Source organism: Macaca fascicularis, chromosome 11, assembly GCF_037993035.2.
Source record: "Macaca fascicularis isolate 582-1 chromosome 11, T2T-MFA8v1.1".
NCBI classification, from domain to species: Eukaryota; Metazoa; Chordata; class Mammalia; order Primates; family Cercopithecidae; genus Macaca; species Macaca fascicularis.
This window is the reverse complement of record NC_088385.1, coordinates 26,668,297-26,688,791: the sequence shown is the minus strand read 5'-3', so window position 1 is coordinate 26,688,791 and position 20,495 is coordinate 26,668,297. Positions and strand designations below refer to the sequence as shown.

Sequence of the window (20,495 nt, the reverse complement as noted above, 5' to 3'; positions counted from 1 at the left end):
GTAATCCCAGCTACAAGGAAGGCTGAGGCAGGAGAGTCACTTGAACCCAGGAGGCGGAGGTTGCAGTGAGCTGAAGTCCTGGCACTGCACTCCAGCCTAGGCAATAGAGTGAGACTCTGTCTCAAAAAAAAAAAAAAAAAAAAAAGGAAATTCTGCCATTTGTGACAAAAGGGATGGACCAAGGGGACATTATAATAAGTGAAACAGGCTAGGCATGGAAAGAAAAATACTGTATTATTTCACTTACATGTGAAATCTAAAAAAGTCAATCTCATATAGACAGAGTAGGAAGATCGCTGCCTGAGGCTTGGGGAGAGGGAGTGGTGAGGGATGGGAAAAGGGGAGATGTGGATCAAAGGGTCCAAAGTTTGTTAGACTGGAGGAATAGTTTTAGTGATCTGTCACACTGCATGGTGATCACAATAATAATGTGTTGTATATTATAAAATAGCTAATAGAATAGATTTTTAACATTCTCACCAAAAAATGATACATTGATGGATTGATGGATGTGTTAATTAGTTTTATTTAATCTGTTCACAATATACACGTAGAGCAAAACATCACACTGTACCCCATAAATATATACATTGTCAGTTAAAAAATTTTTAAAAATGTATTTTTAAAAAAAAGCATAAAAAGGACCTGGTGCAGTGGCTCACGCCTGTGATCCTACCACTTTGGGAGGCTGAGGTGGGTAGGTCACCTGAGGTTGGGAGTTCGAGACCAGTCTGGCGAACATGACAAAACCCCGTCTCTACTGAAAATACAATAAATTAGCCAGACATGGTGGTGGGCACCTGTAATTCCAGCTACCAAGGAAACTGGGGCAGGAGAATCACTTGAACCCAGGAGGCGGAGGATGCAGTGAGCAGTGGTAACTGCACTCCAGCCTGGGTGACAGAGTGAGACTCTATCTAAAAAAAAAACAAAACAAAACCAACCAAGCAAACAAACATAGGAAGAAACATAGGAAGAAAAATATTTTTAGGAATCTGACCAGGATATTTTTAGTGGCTTAGCATTTTAGTTTCATTATCTGATACCCTAAAATGTTTATGCTCAGCTTCTGACTCCTAAGTAAAAATACTCAACTGACATACCTTGAAGTAACACTGAAATCACTAGTCTTATTTATTTCACATTACAGTCCTATGGGTGGCCTTGCAGGGCAAGGTTCTATTGCAGTCTATAGGTCTTCCTCATCCTTAGGCCAAAACAGTAGAATTTTAATCTCTTTGGTGTTCTGTGATGCTATATAAGACTACATTGAATACCTAACACATATTTATTGAATGTACAAATGGATACTACAGTAAAATTTTGAGAACCATTCATTTATTCTAATTTTACTCTTTTCATAAATGTTTCCTTTAGAGCCTCAGTGTTTTCATCAATAAAATGGAAAAAATAAGTACCTATTATTACCTATTTGGAGGAATGTGTAATTTACTGGTATAAAGTACATGTACAATGTTTAGCCCTCAGCAGTTTTCAAACTGTGTTGATTTTCCCCTCCCCAAATCTGTTATTTGGCGAAATAATTAACAGACTTGGGAAGTGTAAAGGAATGAACGGGTACTCTAGTTCACAATTTCAAGATAAGAGAATTATTAAAAAGAATAGATAATTATTCTCTTCAAAATAAGATAATTATTTTTAAATGATTATGACATCTACATTTTTCATTTTCTATTCTTGGCTTATATGAAAAAATGTATGAAGCTATTGCCTTCTGTGAATCAACGATATAATTTACATTTTTAATTTAATGTATATATGTATATTCTGAAGTGGAAGTAAACCTCTCCACTGTAGGCAATGGGGTGGTGGTAATTGTGGTTAAAATCCCCCTGGATAAATTTGTGGGTGTTGAATAAAAATGAGTCAGTTGATGTCCGGGCATGGTGGCTCATGCCTGTAATCCCAGCACTTTGGGAGGCCGAGGCGGGTGGATCACCAGGTCAGGAGATCTAGACCATCCTGGCTAACACGGTGAAACCCCATCTCTACTAAAAACACAAAAAATTAGCTGGACGTGGTGGCGGGCGCCTGTAGTCCCAGCTACTCGGGAGGCTGAGGCAGAATGGCGTGAACCCGGGAGGCAGAGCTTGCAGTGAGCCGAGATCGCGCCACTGCACTCCAACTTGGGCGACAGAGCTAAACTCTGTCTCAAAAAAAAAAAAAAAAAAAAGTCAGCTGACACACCTATTCAGATGGCTGTACTACTACTACGAATATTATTATTATATTAAATAATATTATTTATAATTATATAATATATATTAAATAATATATATTAAATAATATATTAAATATATATTATATTTAAAATATATTATAAATATATATTTATATATTATATATATTAAAATATATATAATATAATATATATTATAAAATATATATTAAATAATATTATATTAAATAATATTATTATTAAAATAATAATAACAAAGTGTCAAGTGTTCACAAGCATATAGTGAAATTGGAGCCCTCATCATTTCAGATGGGAATGCTATGGAAAACAACGTGATGGTTCTTCAATAAGCTAAATATAGTATTACCATTGTAAGCCAAGTGCTGGCATGCACCTGTAATCCCAGCTCCTCAGAAGGCGGAGGTGGAAGGATTGTTTGAGCCCAGGAGTTAGCATCAAGCCCATTTCTTAAAAACAAACAAACAAAAATCTCATGTGACCTAGCAATTCCACTCTTAGTTATATACCCCAAAAGAATTGCAAATGGACCCAAACACCGAATGGACACCAATGTTCATTGCAGCACTGTTCACAGTGGTCAAACATTGGAAACAACCCAAGTGTTTATCAACACATGAATGGATGAACAAAATGTGGTATATTCATAAAACAGAATATCGTTCAGCCATAAAAAGCAATTATACATGTTACTATACAATCTTTGAAAACTTTATGCTAAGTAAAATAAGCCAGACACCAAGAGAAAAATACTCTATGACTACACTTATATGAAATATCTATAATAGGCAAATTCGTAAAGACAGAAAGTAGATAACAGGTTACCAGAGACTGAAGGGAAGAGAGAATGGGGTGTTACTGCTTAATGGTTAGAGTTTCTGCTCCAGGTGATGAAAATGTTTTGAAAACAGATAGTGGTAATGGTTGCACAACACTGTGAATGTAATTAATGCCACTGAATTGTACTTAAATAGCAAAGTTTGTAAGCTATCTATCTACCTATCTATCTAATCATAATTAAAATTAATATTCCAAAAGCCATTTAGTTATACACATTAAATGGGTAAATTGTATATATGAATTATATCTCAACAAAGCTTTTAAAAAACCAAAAAAAATAAGTCAACTGAAAGTTTTTGAGGTGCACCCTTGTGAAGAGGGAAGGAGTCATTACTTTTCCATTTTTATGATAGACTGGGATAGGCCATACTGAATAATATAACAGAGTAAAATAGAATGTTATTGTGATAAACTGTTGCACAGCAAGAATGTGTTATATATCAGTAGGGTGTACTTGTGCACGCTGACATGCCTCTCCATTTTGGTAGAGCTCCCATTTAGCTGGGGCAGGGGACAGTTGGCCACAGAACTTTGAGGTCCTTCTTGTTGGAAAGTAACTGTGGAGCTTTGCCAGCACACTTGCATCCTTGAGCTCATGTAAAACATTTGTACTGTTTGTTTGCTGGTTTGGTAGTGAACCAAAAGAATGAAATCCTGAATCATACCCAGCCATCTTTGAAATGATACCTGATGCTATAGTCTGATCTAGCTCAATATTGTTCCAGATGTTATGACTTTTTAAATCATGTAAAGCTATCACTTTTCACCCTGAAAATAAATGGAATAATTCACAACTGTAATGCTGTAACAATAAAAACTAGGTTGAGCTAGCTTAGTCTGGATGTAAAGAAGAGTTACCCAGAAGAAGTAGAATTGAAATTTAAAGTGTAGGTAGACATTAGTCAATAAAAATTTGGATAAAGACAATTCCAAACAGAGAAAATAGCTGAGGACAAAAGTCTTAGTTTAGCAATAATTTCCTATATCTAGATAACAGAGATAAAACTGCTGTAACTGGCACATGGTAGCAATAAGGAAGGTGTTGTGTAGACCATACTAAAGGTTTTAGATTTTATTCTATGTGAGAAATTGAAGACTCTGAAGGATTTTAAGCATGGGAAATGGCATGATCCGATTTTTGTTTGAAGAACATTGGTCTTGGTACAGTGTGGGAAAAAAATCGATTGAAGAGGGCAAGAGTGGGTAGAGTCAGACTAATTAAGAGAAAATTATATTTTAGCAGCATATGGTGATGCTTTGGACTTTTACAGTGACAATGACAGTAGAGAATTACATGATTCGAGATATGTTTAGGCAATAGAACTAGAAAGACTTGGAGAATGAATAGATTTGGGAGGGTGAGGGAGGGGAAAGTGTCAAGAATAAATGACTTGTAGGTTTTTGGCCCAAACAATTGGGTGGATGTTGACTCCATTTATCATGATAGAATATTTGGGGTCAAAGGTAGAGAGGTGATGAGTTTAATTTGGGGACATATTGAGTTTGATATGCCTATAAGACATCCACGAAGACATACAAAATTTAGAAGAGGGGTTTGAAATAGAAATAGTCTTGACAAATAGATGAAACTAACAGATAAAAGTGTCTAATGGGAGAGGGAAAAGTGAGAATTCACAGACCAAGCATCTCGAAGATTCAGAGGTTGAGCATAGAAGAAACAATACTCAAAGAAATCAATGAAAGGGCAGACAGAGAGGTAGGATAAAAAGCAGGCCTGCTGCAGTGGAGGTAAAGAGTAGGGAACGCTGACTAAAGGAGAGTATCCTGGTCTGTTCTGTGCTGCTGTAACAGAATTCCCAAGACTGGATAACGTATAATGAAAACAAATTGATCGGTTTATGATTCTGAAGGCTGAGAAGGCCAAGATTGAGGGGCCAACACCTGGTGAGGGCCTTCTTCCTGTGTCGTCTCAGGGTAGATGGAAGAATGGGGTGAGGAGTAGGGGCAGATTTGTCCTTTTATAAGAAACCCACTCCTGTGATAGCAAATCCACTCCCATGATGACAGCATTAATCCATTCATGAGGGTTTAAACACCTCCCATTAGGCCCCATTTCCAAACCATCACGTTGGAAATCAAGTTTCCAACATGTGAACTTTGGGGGACATATTCAAACCATAGCAGCAGACTTGGCCAAAGTCAAGTAGCATAAGACTTGAAGAGTTTCCACTGGATTTAGTAACATAGAGGTCACTGTTAATCTTGAATAGAGTAGTTTCGGTTGCACTGTATGTGGATAAAAGCCATATGTTATTTCACTGAGAAGTGAATGCAAAGTTGTTGTGTGGTAACCACAAATGCAGACATCCCTTAGAGGTTATTTAGCGGAAAAGGGGCAAAGAAACTACTAGGGATACTAGTAGAGTCTGCATTCTGACATCAACTATTTATTTGACTTTTGGCAAATTACTATCTCTGATCGTATGCCCTAATCTTTATAATGAGAATGATGCAAACAATAGTGCCCACCTCGAAGGGTTGGTAGAAGAGCTAATGCATGCAAAGTGCTTTGTAATGGGGGCTTTGCTACTTAGTAAGCATTTATTAAATGTGAGCTATGATTATCCTTGGTCTGGATATTGTAATATCCTTGATATTATGGAATCTTCTTAGCAACAAAATTAAACTTAATACTCTTCAAAAAATTTCTATTTAGGAACACCAAAGCCAGAACAATCAGAGGATACAGACAGGAAAAACTAAGGGCTATTTGTCCTAAATAATAATTTTAATCATTCATTACTAATACTTAGTTAAGAAGTCTTTCCAATCCTTCATCCTCTTGCAATGAAAGCTATGTTATTATTTATACTTCCTATCATCTCACAATGTTTTATTGCAGAGATAAAATGTGGTGTTTTTGTTGTAACCATTGGCTTAAAATTATTCTGAAATCACGAGGATATTTGAAACTTATTGTTTTTAATCAGAAAAGTCACTACTCTGGGGAACCATTATTCTATATAATTTATAGATTTTATATCTATCTTCTTATTTCTACTGTATATTGCATATTGTCTGTACAATTTTATGAAAAGGAACTTGCATATGCTAAGTCGCCAGATTAAGAAATAATTTAAAATATTTTGCATATTTAGTTACTTTTTCTATTTTCTATTTGTGTATATTTAATATACCTTTTAAAAATACCAGTTGAGCTTTTCATTTTGCTCAGTTTCAATTGGCTTTTTATGCTGTAATGCATCTATTTTAAACAGAGATATTTTTCACATTATAATTTAAAATGTTCAGTTCATTACTATGGACCCACCTAGTGTCGACTTTTCAAATTCATTTCCTTACTGTGTGTGTATGCTTATGCTATACTTCATATATATTGTGTAATAAATGAAATGCTTAAATAATCTTAACTTTTAAAAGCTCATTTCAGATGCTTAATGTTTTTGTTTGTTTTCTTATGCTATGCATTGAGCATGCAACATAAACAATCTGAAAATAATTGACTATTGGTTAAACAGACAGCTGCTAGAAAGCATCTTATTGCTCTTTCGGCATCATTCACTCAAGAGGAAAATATAATCACTGGTATGAAGAGTGGTCTTATTGAAAGAGGTCATTTTACATAGGAATTTGTGTGATTTATTTTATATGCTGGTGTTACTTTTTAAAGTTTATCAACAACATTGTATTGGCTGTAATAACTGTGAATACATATTGCATTTCAGTTTACAAAGACTTTTTTGTATCTGTTGTAATATTAAATGTTCATACTATCTTTGCAAGATAAGTACTGTTACCCCTAATTTACAAATGAGGCAACTGAACATCATAAGAGACATTATAGGTCAGAACTAGAATTTGAACCTAGGTTCTTAGACACAACATAATAAATGTTTGTGTTTATTCATTATATCACTTCTGAGATTTTTAAAATGTAAATCAATATATATCTATACCTGGCTGGTATGTATATAAAATGTCAATGTTCAGAAATTGGCCTATTTGCTAATTAAATTAATAAAATTTACCTGTGCTGGGCAGTTCAATATATTTTTCTTCATTGCATTTCTTTAATTTCACTTCTGGCCAAATCCTTTCATTTAAATCAACTTAATGTTAATGTATTTATATTCACCCCAAAATAAAATGTATACTTAGATGTTTATGATGACAATCACTGAACAAAATTTCCTTTCAGTTTCTGCCCCAGTGCAAGCAAACTTGGTTCTCCCCTCATTCCAGTAGGAGAAAAAGTCCAGTACAGGCCCTTTACCCAGACAGCTTTTGCTTTGGATATTGAGTGTCCCTCCGAAGAAATCTGCGGAGGCGGGGGTTCTGGAAAAAAAGATGATAGATTCACAGTCATCTTGCCCTATAATCCTAGGCCTCAATTTCAATGACTGCATATGTTCCTATGAAAGGACATTTTTGCTACTTCTTTGAAATCTTGGATGAATAATGAAATAAACTGCATTAAGCGATGGACAACACAGAAACTTTTATGGCTGAAGATCACTGTGCTCTGAACAATCAGTCTCAAGGTGCTACAAAGCCAATTATAAAAATGCAAAGAAATGGCTGGGCATGGTGGCTCATGCCCGTAATCCCAGCACTTTGGGAGGCTGAGGTGGAGAGATCACTTGAGGTCAGGAGTTCGAGACCAGCCTAGCCAACATGGTAAAATGCCATCTCAATTAAAAATACAAAAATTAACCAGGTGTGGTGGTGCACACCTGTAGTCCCAGCTACTAGGGAGGCTGGGGCAGGGAAATTGCTTGAACCTGGGGGGCAGAGGTTGCAGTGAGCCAAGATTGTGCCACTGCACTCCAGCCTAGGTGACAGAGCAAGACTCCATCTCAAAAACAAACAAACAAACAACAACAAAAACAAAACAACAAAAAATGAAATGTTGCTTAGGTCTGAACATTTGTGGAGTGGTTGTGGTTATCATAGTCCAAGTATCACAAGAGGATGGTGAGCACTAGCACAGATGGTCCTTCTGCAATTTGTGCAGGAAGTTATCCAGGGTTGGAGTACTTTACCTCTGGTCTTGGTGCCTGAGGTCTTCCCCAGCATCTAACTATGGTGGCTGGTGCAGAGGAGGCAGGATCAGACAGTTCTGAACCTGAAGTGGTCAATAAAACCAAAGGACAAACCGATAGGCAGGTAAGCCTTCGCCTCAAACATGTAGTACAGGCCACCCAGGAGTGCCCAGACACATGGTCATTCTTAGCCTTCAGGCCACCACGGATGCCCTTGACCACCTGTTCCAGACAATGAATGTGGACAGGTTTTACAGGTTCCACCAGAAGGTCAGTTGGCAGGCAGGGCCACCATCGGGATAATCCATCTGCTCCATGGTAGATGGTGTCCTGCTAGGGCATGTGGAGAACATCAGTGCCGACAGGCATACCCAGCACGTTCCCTTTGTGCTGTGCTCGCTGGGGGCTGCCGGGAGCTGGTCACGCACCGCTGTGTGCTGGCCCTGGCAGTCACCTTTGCCCAGGTCTGTTCCCCTAGTGGCTGGTTCTACAAGTTGATTTATTCGCTAAAGCAAGCCTAGCCTGTCAACTTTTTGATATCATGGGTTATCTGTCTAAGGCTCATTTCTCAAGGTGGGCCATAAATTAATGGAAATATGTAAATATACTTTTAATTGTATAAATAGATGCCCATATATGTATTTATATGAACAAACACATATTTATATTTAAAATAATCTAATAAAGTCGTTATTGCTCGATTTTAGATGCTTGAAAAACACTGAGGTAAATGATTGTCCTGAATTATCAACACCTCATATATACTTATATAAATAGAAGTAATAAAGCACAAGGCAAACAGAAAAGCATCCATTGTTGTGCTGGGCTTTACACTTGTGGATGGTTGACAATCTTCTCTAGGACGATATTATATTAACTCCCTTACAAAGCTGGCCTTGAAGGAGATGTGGATATGCTGTATACTTGTGGGTATCCTATATTGGTACCACTATGCTAACGGGACAACGAGGTATCTTTCAACCACGCAGAAAATACTCAATGACTGGCATTTTTTTCTGTCCCAGGAATGGTTGCAAAGTAAATGAAGGGGATGTTAAACAGCTTTTTTAAGGAATACACGTGAATCGTGGGAAACATGGTGAGAATTACAGTAATATTGTATATTGGGATAGTGAAGAAATAATAGATAAGTGAAACGACAAACTCGTGATAATTACAATGAGGCATTTTATGGAACATACTATAAATATTTATGAGTATTTTAACTTTTTTAAATTTCCCAATATTTATCCCCCATAGTATATCTTAATTTGTTCCTGGAGCCATTTAGGATTATTTTGGTATGATGCTATCAAACTATACTTTGAAGAGAGAGAGGTTTGGTGGAACACTGTTCCCACCTTTTCTACACAAACACAAATTCAACCCTATTTTTTAGTGCAATATTTCTATTCTCCGTAATTTTTTTTTTTTTTTGGTTTGTTGGTTTAGTTTGGTTTCTGATAAAGTGTTTCAAGGCCAAAATGTTTGAAGACTACTGCTTTAGTGTTTTGTTAACCAATTATAAATAGTTTAATAACTAGTTTATTAGCAGCCTGGTTTATTTTCAGAATTCCTGTTTAAGATAGTGTATACCTCTAATCTAAAAACTATCCATTGTATAGAATGTATAGCCTTCCAGTTTTTTTGTTCTTCATTCGTGCATACCTGCATGCATGTATGCTGGACTCAGGAGCTCTAATCCAAAAGCTATCCATTGTATAGAATGTATAGTCTTACAATTTTTTGTACTTCATTCACGCGTGCCTGCATGAGTGTATGCTAGACTCAGGATTTAGTCAGTTGTTGTAATTCTGTTGATAATATCCCTGAATGTTCTCTAAAGTCAGATTGTTAAATTAACCTGCCTAGTCCTCCCTGATACTGAATTTTGCTCTTATATGGAAATGCTAGATTCAAGGATCAAGGACATTCCCCTGAATCCTGCATCTGCTTTTATAATTAAAAAAAAAAAACTACAGATATGTGACGGAAAAGCATGATTATATGTATTTGACTGGAATTATAGAGAAATAGAAATGAGATAAATTTACTCTTTTTGAAGTAGTAGAACGTAAGTGGTGTCTCTTTTGAGTTTTCTTGACTAGTCTAATGCTCAGGCAGCATTTCCTATATTCTCCTGTGTTTTGTCAGCATGTTAGTAGGATAGATTCCTATTTGCCAATTGGGTTAAGAATTAAATATGTTTTAATTTAGAGGTTATTTGGGTTTTTGGTACTTAGATACATCCATTAAAATATTCTTTTATGAAATAGTGCAGTCTCCTTATAAAATAATTTGTTTGCTTTCTTTAAACCAGAAATCGCTGGTCATCTTTAACATATGTGGTGGTATTTATTGTTCCCCTGCCATGCCTCTAGAATATCAGAATGATAAGGGGAAATCATTAATTTCTATTCATTTAATTTAACAGTTTTAATTGGACAGGGTCATCATTACATTTTCTTTTAGTGAATTGCGGGTTTCTTTTTCAGTGAATCAAAATGTTCGGGTTGCTTATGAAGTTCAGCCCTTGGCATAATGTCACTAATGATTTCTACAGTACCTTGAAATAAAGCAACAGGAAAATCTATCAACAAAGAGATGTAAATGGAATATTTTTAGATCAAAAATAAGACTTAAATCGTTCATACTAGAAGAAAAGGACAACAGTGGGCAATTGCATATTTGATCACTTTAAATGCAATCAAAATAGCAGTGCCTGCCTAATTGCAAAAATAGCATCTGGACACATGGAAAAATGGAATGGCAGTTGTATTCGACAGGATTATTGCCATTATGAAATTAATAAAGAGGTCCGTTATGTTATGAAAGCAGAGGCTAGTCCATTATTTTTTCTCAAATATTTTAGACATTTTAAAATTTCAGCATTTTTTCTTTCATCAGTGTATTTTTCCTGGAGTATGCCTTCATTTTTTCCTTTTTAATATATAATTTTTAATGTGGAAACCCTATGTTTTCTTATTGAAAGGAATGAAACATTTGCATGCGTGTGTATGCGCGTCTCTGTATTTGCATGTGTGGTTTACATGGGGTGAGGGAGGGCTATAGAATTTATGGTTCCATTTTGCCTGAGATGAACTCTGTTCTTCTGGTTTTTAAGAGTCTCTATCACCACTGACTATCTAATTGTCCAAATTAATAGCTTTTCAAATAGGTCTTTTTTGTTTGTTTGTTTAACTCTTTGTCGTGTTTGTCCTTTCTTATCCTTTCTAGTTTAGTGCTTTATTCACCTTCTCACACAGTCTTTTATACTCATGAAATAAAACATTAATGAAATTTTTACACATTTCAGTGTAGTATTTCCATCTCTACATTGGAAACCTCTATTAGATATTCTGCCATTATGTAAAATTCAATGTAGCTTATCACTGTTTCCACCAGAATGTTCCAATTTCCAAACTTCTGTTAATAACATTGCTGTTGTCAATGGACATTGGTACTTTACTCCATGTTGTTTCTTCTATTTTAATCTCTCTTCTTTAAGGAAGTAATATTTAAACTTAGATGTAATGTTGAAAGTGGAAGAGCATATTCTAATCTTGAGGAACAGATTATAGAATGGCCTAGGAATACCAGGATACACAAACAGGGTCCTGGAGTCTTCTGATATTTTCTTCAGGTAAAGAGCGCAGTGGTATTACATACAATGCTGTGAAATCGTCTTAAGGATACAATAATGAAAAAGATAAACATTTCTTTTTATATAGCTTATCGTCAAGTGGTGGGAATTTATGTTCTACTGGGTATTACAGAAGAAGAGTGACAGGTGATGGATTAGGATAAGATTCCAATAGGGGGTGATACCTCAACAAATCTTTAAGGATGAGTAGATGTTAGCCTTATAAATTGGGAGAAGGGAAGGGGGGAAGATATTCCAAGAGTAATGTACACTTCAGACAAAAGCTATACCAGTTTGGTGTACCTAGAATATGAAATTTTTGATATGTAGGGGGAGATGAAGCTGGATAAGGAGGCCAGGCCAGAGCATGAACAATCATATATGTTGAGCATCTTTCATCTATTTAAGGACACTTTCTAGTTCCTTTTCTTTGAACAATTTATATTGCTTGCTTATTTTACTATTGATTTGTTGATCTTTTTCTCATTGATTTCAAAGAGCTCTTTATAGGTCATGGAGTGAGTAGCCCTTTTCTTAGATAGTGTCATTGTTGTCTTTTTATTTCTATAGATGCCTTCTGTCACTTTGAAGTTTTTGGTGTTTATATAGCTGGATTTATAAATCTTTTGTTTCATGGATTGTGGATTTTGATACATTGTTAGTAAGACTCTCTCTTCTTTAAAATTATATTTCAGTTCACTCGTGTTCCCTTCTAATAGTTTATGATTTTATTCTTTATGTTTGGATATTTGAGCATATAAGGCATTTGTTGAATGCCACCTATAGTATTGACTAATAGTATATAATAATGTATGTAATTAAGGTTTTCCTCTACGTTCTTTTCTATTCCATTGTATTTTCAATTCATTCAATACTACATTGTTTTAATCATTGAGATTATATATTGTGTTTTAATTTCTAGTAAATTAAGCCCTCATTCTTCTTCCTTTTCAAAATTTTTCCTTTTATTCTTATTTAATTGTATATAAATTTTGAATTTATTTAGCGCTTTAAATATGATAGTACTTTAATTTTGAACTCATTAAATTTATACATTAAATTAGGAAGAATTGATATTTTTATGATATTGATGCTACCTATTGAGGAACTTGGTATGTCTTTTCATATTGTATTAAAGCTTTCTTTAAATAGGTCTTGTATGTGAATGACTTCATCATAGGTATTTTGTCTATGTTACCAATGCTAATGGGGTCTTTTCCCTTTATCTCTAATGACTAGGTGTTATCATATATATGAAATATATTGATTTCTACATATTACTTTTTTCCCCACAGTAATTCTGAATTCTCATAGGACTTCTGGGGGTTTTCAATTGATTCTTTAATATATATTTTACTAAGTATAACAAATTAATTCTAAATTCTCAAAGTTTAGAAGCTGGTCATCTCAGTTTGATATCTTTTTTTTTTTTTAACTAAAAATCTCCATATAATTTTGTTTATAAAATAACACTTTTATCATTTTATTTTGTATTTTAGGTAGGTTTTCTTGTAGAAACCTAGTGTCAATTCCTAGTGAAATAGACACTAGGTTTGTAATCAAAAGACTTTGGTTCAAATAGTTTTTCTTCACCTTATAAGCTGTGAAATCAGAAGCTAGTTAATTTTTGTCCTTGTATTTTCCTTTAGATTTGTTAAAAATTAAATTAACTAATCTGTGTGAAAATTATTGATTTCTATTTATAAGAACTTGATAATTGTTTATGAAACAGACTAGGATGTCCTTATACTGAACTAGGTCATAATTCTATGAAAAAAGTTTGTTTTTACATTTCTACCTTTTATCAGAGTACTCTGCCCAGAAAAGATGGTCAGAAAAAAACCATTAGGTGTATTTATTCTTTCCTTTTTTCTCAGTGTGCCTCATAAAATTCAGGGCACACATTCAATATAAGAACAATTAAGTTGATTTGTTTACTAAGATTAAGAATAATGGCCCAGTTATGAAAAACGAGTAAATCTGAAGTTAGTTTTCCATACCAGGAAGAGTATTCGTGACCTTAGATATATGTTCTTATTTTTTTTAAGATGTTCTTAGGATACTAGCATATTTTACAAATACTTACAGTTTTCAAGTCTATGCTTTGACTTTATGCAATATTTGAAAATAAATATTTCTGATTATAGACCCATGATTTATTTAGAGGTATTAACAGGTGTTTTTCAAATAGTAATATACCATTTGATTCCCAAACAGTTCTTCGGCATCAGGGAAAATTACAAACATTAACTTATCTGTTTTCTTATTTATGAAAATATGCAGTTTATGCATTAAAATTTTAATATATAGATTATTTAAAATATAGGTATAAATTTAAGATTCTATAAATGCTTGTTGAGTAATTGAATGAATACATTCATTTGGTAATGTCTATATTATACTTTCATCCTGTCCATAGTCTTTCTGAATTATTTTCTAAATTGTGGCAGTAAGTCATTTTGTTAACAACAACATGAAAGAAGCAAGTTGTCTATATGGAAGCAGCTCTTCAGAGTGTCCACAAAATGCATTTTAAGAACTAGGTTTTCTTGAACACAATTTGCCTGTCAGGATTTCTAACATAACTTTTTAGTTTGCGTTTGAATTTGTCATTTGATATTTTGAAATTTTTGATACAGGCAAAAACCCTTGTATTTATTCCCCCCTACACCAATCACAGTTCCATCACACACATGAGGTATTTACTATAGTGAGAGACTAAACTTATTTTAATTATCTCACTGAATTAAGTAATGCTAATAAATATAATTGTACTTAGGAAACTAAAATCTCAGGTACAAAATTTTTTCAGAATCACAAATAGATGAACTTAGTCATAAAATTAGTTTTGAAAACATCATTTTTGGGGAACCAATTAAGTTATCTTGGTAATTTTAACTTAAATTAACTTATATAAATTAACTTTAGTAACAGTTTATTTTCCTCACTGTCTTATATTGCTGTATGAATGTAGAATTATGCTATAGTTTAAAAGGCCAAAATAAATTGTCAACTACAAGTAATAGTCTTTAAATTGTTAAAGAAGGACTTAACTGAGGAATGCAAGAAATTTTATTTTTGAAATGATAAATTGATATATCAAAGAAGAGATCATAGAAACAGAAGTTTATACTTGAAAGGGACCTAGAAATCATGTTCTCTGAGACATTAAAGACTTAGGCAATGGCTGGGCATGGTGGCTTATGCCTGTAATCCCAGCACTTTGGGAGGCCAAGCTGGGCAGATCACCTGAGGTCAGGAGTTCGAGATCAGCCTGGCCAACATGGAGACAAAAATTAGCTGGGTGTGGCGGCACATGCCTATAATCAAAGCTACTCAGGAGGCTGAGGCAGGAGAATCACTTGAACCCAGGAGGTGAACGTTGCAGTGAGCCGAGATCACATCACTGCACTTCAGCCTGGGTGACAGAGTGAAACTCTGTTCCCCTTCCCTTAAAAAAAAAGACTTAGACAAGACCATGCCATTAGTAAGGAAGGAGTAGTTGAGGCTCTCTTAGAGCAGCGGTCTCCAACCTTTTTAGCACCAGGGACCAGTTTCATGAAAGACAATTTTTTCCATGGGAGTGGGAAGGGTTAGGTGAGGTGGGAGTATGGTATTGAGATTAAAGAGTTCCACCTCAGATCATCAGGCATTAGATTCTCATAAGAAGCGTGCAACCTAGATCCTTCACCTGTGCAGTTCACAATAAGGTTTGCATTCCTATAATAATCTAATGCTGCGTTTGATCTGACAGGAGGCAGAGCTCAGGTGGATTTGCCCGCTGCTCACCTCCTGCTCTGTGGCCTGGTTCATAACAGGGCATGGACCAGTACTGGCCTTGGGGGTTGGGGACCCCTGCCTTAGAGTACAGGTTTCCTAACTTTCAGCCTAGCCATAATTTCTTCCACTATACTGTGCTAGATACAAGTAGACTGAACATTGTTAACAGGTAACATTCTCATTCACTATGAATAAGATTTGTCATTCACTTAGTATACAAGCAAAGGAGAATATGGAGAACAGACAAATGTAGTCAGAAATGAAGGAAATTGTTCAAACATTTTCATACTCTCGTCAGTTTTAACTCTCATTTCTCCTCTGATTAGTTAATAAAATGAAATGTATACCTTGGTGGTGGGAAAACCTCTCTGAATGATGTCTACTAAAATATTTTATCGACATTACCTAACAAGAATGTTACCTAACAAAACTACACTGTTGCAAAATAATGGTGCCACTTTTCACTTTGCTGCTACCTCTAGGTAAAATGTCCTTGCAGTATGTTCCCTGAATTACCTTCGAGGTTGAAAAATTACAATGTCAAAGGTTTGGTGGCCAAGAGCCCTTTTATTTGTATAGTCCCATTTGAATGACTTTTCTTCTTATGGGTTATATGAATTTTTTTTTTTACTCAAAAGAAACCTTCTGATTTTTACCACAAGGGTGATTGAGTTACATCATTTTCATCCTCATAAATGAACAAACCATGAGACATCACCATGTATCCCAAGGAGAAATGATAGTGTAGAGAGCAAAAAAATAAATTGAAAAGCGTAAATTCAGTAGGTCTTATTTTCCTCATTGACAACCTTTGCCTGAAATAATTGATTATTTATATAAGACAGAAATTCCATTGCAAAGGAGTTGCATAGGGACCAGAAAATTGGCCCCTGGGTTTTACCTGAGATTGTAAAAATTGTAACTATATTCGGCAAGGAAACCTGTTTTAGAAATTATTCTTAAAAATAGAGCCAAATTACATGAAGAATAGTACTAGTTCTGGTGATTGTCATCACTACAAATGAGATAAGAATACTATTCTTCTCTGTTTTAATTGTGTGAACGAACTATCTTTTATGTTATTTGTGAAAATGGGACAGTCATTTCTAACCCTAACTTTGTCCAAAATTTGGACATTCAGTTACCGTAGAAACATAATTGTAAAGCACTTTCCTGTATGTTCTATACTTAATTGCCATTATGCGGTATTTGAGATGAACTAAAATTCATTGCCTTTAAAACCTGTGCAGGAAATATGGCCTATCAATAATTTGGATGTTCTCCAGCCCTGCACCTACTAGTTTTGGGACTTGCTCATTCGTAATTGGGATAAGTCTACATATCGCATATAGTTGTTTTGACTATTAAATGAGATAATATGTTTTATTATGTATCATATAGATAGGAATTCCTCAGAAAATAAAAGCTTTTATTTAAAATTATTTCAAGCTATTCTGAATAACAAGATAAATCATAAGATCATACAGTGAAAGCAGTTACTGGAAATGACATCATTTCATTGAAAGAAGTATGAAGCTAGAGTTTCTAAGGTGAAGGTGTTTCTGAAGAACACTGTTTCTTCAAATATGCAATCTGAGAACAATTCATCTGTGTATTCTAACCAACTGACAATAGAAAGAGTATGAAGTTAGAAAGACCTTGAATTTGTAGGCTATTGTGTACCAGTTCCTTGGCATACATGTATTAGGGGGAACTGAATTTTAGATCTTTAAAAAAGAAGATAGGCTATAGAATGCCTAAGACATTTTTTGAAGAGGTCCAATATTACAAGACACTACTCTAAGAGTTTTAAGCTACATGTGATAGGTCAATAGTGAGCTCACCAGGCATCTGGTGAATGACTCACAGATGTACATTGGTTGGAAGCTTCTTTCTTTCTTTCTTTCTTTTTTTTGAAAGGGGAAGTGTCCTTTTTTAATTTTAATTTTTTGTGACAAAGTAAATAACAGCAAAGGCAAAAGATATTTTCTTAATGCCCATTGTGTCACCTGAAGGCAATAAAATGGTAATATTGTCTGACACTGATATGCTTTGAATTCATTGTGATTATAATAGTAGGAGTTTTATTTCTCACAATAAGTTTTCCAAATTCTATGAGATGTGAAAACTAGCTTGATGGTAGGAATACATATCAAATAGGAAAATGTAACTTGCACCTATGACCACATATTTTTATTTCAGATGTTAAAATAGAAGATATTTAATGATTCTAATCTAAAATAGAGGAATGAAAATATATCCTTTTAAAATGAGGACAAAAATAGTAGGAATGCATGCTGGAAACTATACCTGAAAAGGGGTTACATTTGAAAATAACTTGTTTGTGATTTTAACAGTTCTTGATAGTCTCTTTGAGAATTTTCCAGCAGTGTTCTCTAGCATATCTTATATTCCTTAGCCTGTGTGAATCCCCTTTTACTATCTACAATGGAAACAACATGAGCTCAAAAGCATACTTTTTCATGTTCATTCCATTTTCCATGATGCTGCTGCAGCAGTGTCAAAAAGACTTATCCAATGTAAAACTTTTATTGGGGTTTCTATTGTACTTTGGTCATCTCTGAAAATATATTTTATTTGTGTATCTGTGCTTGTCAATCATACTTATTTACCATTTTATGTATTATTCAGTTAAGTTCTTAGCACTATTTTTTGTTCATTTGCTTTTATGTTTTTGTTTTAACTTTTCTCACTACATCTGCCTCAGAAGGCTTGGATACTAAAAAATTGATTGGAAATTTGGTTTTATATACATATATATAATTAGAATTGTTATAACTTTTTTTGAACTCTTTTGTTAAAGCCACAGCACTGAACATATTGGTAAGCATTTAATAGATGTTAAGTAAATGCAAAAGTGTTTCTCAACAAAGATATATTTTGAAACCTTAACAAACATCACATTGGGGTATTAGTTCTGATTTAAAGAATATTTATAGTCAATTGAATATCTTAAGCTTTTCAGATGATTGAAAAAGAATTTACGTTTAATATATGTGCTAGTCATGAACACATTTAATATTTAAACATTTTAATGTTTAATGCAAAATTTAAAAGATGATTCAATTAACAGTATTTTAATATTGAACATTGTATTGATTGGATCATTTTGATCATTTAATAAAATAACCCATGGCAAAATTTCACCAAAACATTTTGGAACAGTCTTTCCTTTTGTTGATATTGTAAAGTCTAACAGAAATGCTGATTTTCAATATAGGATTCAAATGAAAGAAAACTTTTATGGCTTAGAGAGGTACATTTAAAAATATTTATTCAATTAAACCATCATATACAGTATTAGCTTAATGACAGCTTTTATAAATTTTATTTTTTATAACAATTACCTGAAAGCCTTTCAGGTCACTTAAAATGTGAGTACCATCTTGGGATTTTCATCTAACTATAAATTCTGGAGGATCAGTTTATTCTGCATTATGGTGTCACAAGTGAAATAGATAGAAGTGGCTTCAAGTAACAGAGGGGCTACTAACAGTTGAATGACTTTAAATTCTGTTTGCTCAAGTTGAACAGTGGGAAAATTAGGGAAATACATACCTACCCCTTTCTACACTGTGTAAGATCCATGAGCTAATTTATGTGAACAAAATTCCTTATGATCTTAGAGTTCCATTAGTTCAAATTATCATTATTAGGATGATCATTATTATATTTGGCAAATTTTCTGTCTAGTTCCTAGTCTATTTCAACTCCTTCGGCATAGATGATTGCGCAAGAAATAATTTGTTTTTGAATGGCTACAGTAATGTTTGCAGAATATATTAAAGTCAAAAAACTCACTTTCAAACCATTTAAAATTCTCTTATATGTTCTTTGTGTTTATTTGGCATATGTACATATGTATACATATATTAAGTGCCAATAAAATCGAAATCAAATATAAGGAAGGTTCTAATATGAGTATCTTTTCTTTATACTATAGTTGGCCTCAAACACCCCTACTCTCTTTCTTACCTGTTCTGTTGACCTTCTAGATGAGAGTTTCAGAGAAACAACCAGAGGTAGTAGCTGTAGCAAGACAGCAGCTGGGACCATACGGATCTCAGCATCCTGCCTTATGGCCATTATCTTTGTTTCTATCTTTATGCTGCCACTATGTTTCCTTCTTGTGCTCTCTCTGCGTCCTCTCCTCCCGCCTCCTCCTCTTCCTGACTCCAGCTCCCATGGCTCCCTGTAACTCACCCATCCTCCTTCTTCACTTTTTTTCCTCTATTGATATCAGATAAGCAAGATTTTTCCTAATAAAGACAAAAATTTTTAAATATTTTTAAAAGTGTATATAGCTATGCAGCAACTATACCCTAATTCTCATAACCGCCATTAACAAATGAAGAAAAATATAATGTATACATTATCATTTGTATACATTATCAATTAGAGCGTATTAGATCGTAGGTCCCTTACGGGCTAGAAAAAATAGATATTTAAAATAAAGGCAACAATTTTCTCATTTTTCTATGTAGGAGTAGGTTGTTGCTGGAACAAAACATAATTTGAGATTAACAACAAGAAAGACTAGTGAGTAATACTCTTCCCCCCTTCCCCAACTGCTGAAAGTGAAAATCATGTCAGCATCAAGTCATTTTTGCCACATCCCTTGTTAACAGCTTTTTCAGGGTGGGTCATAGTTCTGTGTTTTTGTTAGTGTCTTAACTCCATAGTGACATGCTTAAATCTTATTCCACATTGATTTTGTAGTGTGTGTGTGTATATTTTTAGAATATCTCCTGATGATAGAATTAAATATTAAGTTATTATCAACTTGTCCAAAAATGTATAAGCTTTGAATGAAGAATAAATTTACTAATATGAGTTAATAATTGATTTTTTTTTGTCTTCAGAATATGTGTATGATGTATCATTGTGAATGTCTAAAAAAGTAAACTTACTGTCTGCCTGTCTCCAGAAAAAAAAAGTGGGACCTAATCAAACTGCCGTGGGGTCAACC

General features: G+C 34.2%; 1 protein-coding gene across 19 annotated transcripts in view; it reads left to right on the top strand.

Annotated features, from left to right (window-relative positions):
• Positions 1-20,495, top strand: part of SOX5 (SRY-box transcription factor 5) — a 1,031,820-nt gene that overhangs the window by 593,416 nt on the left and 417,909 nt on the right. The window lies entirely within an intron of this gene.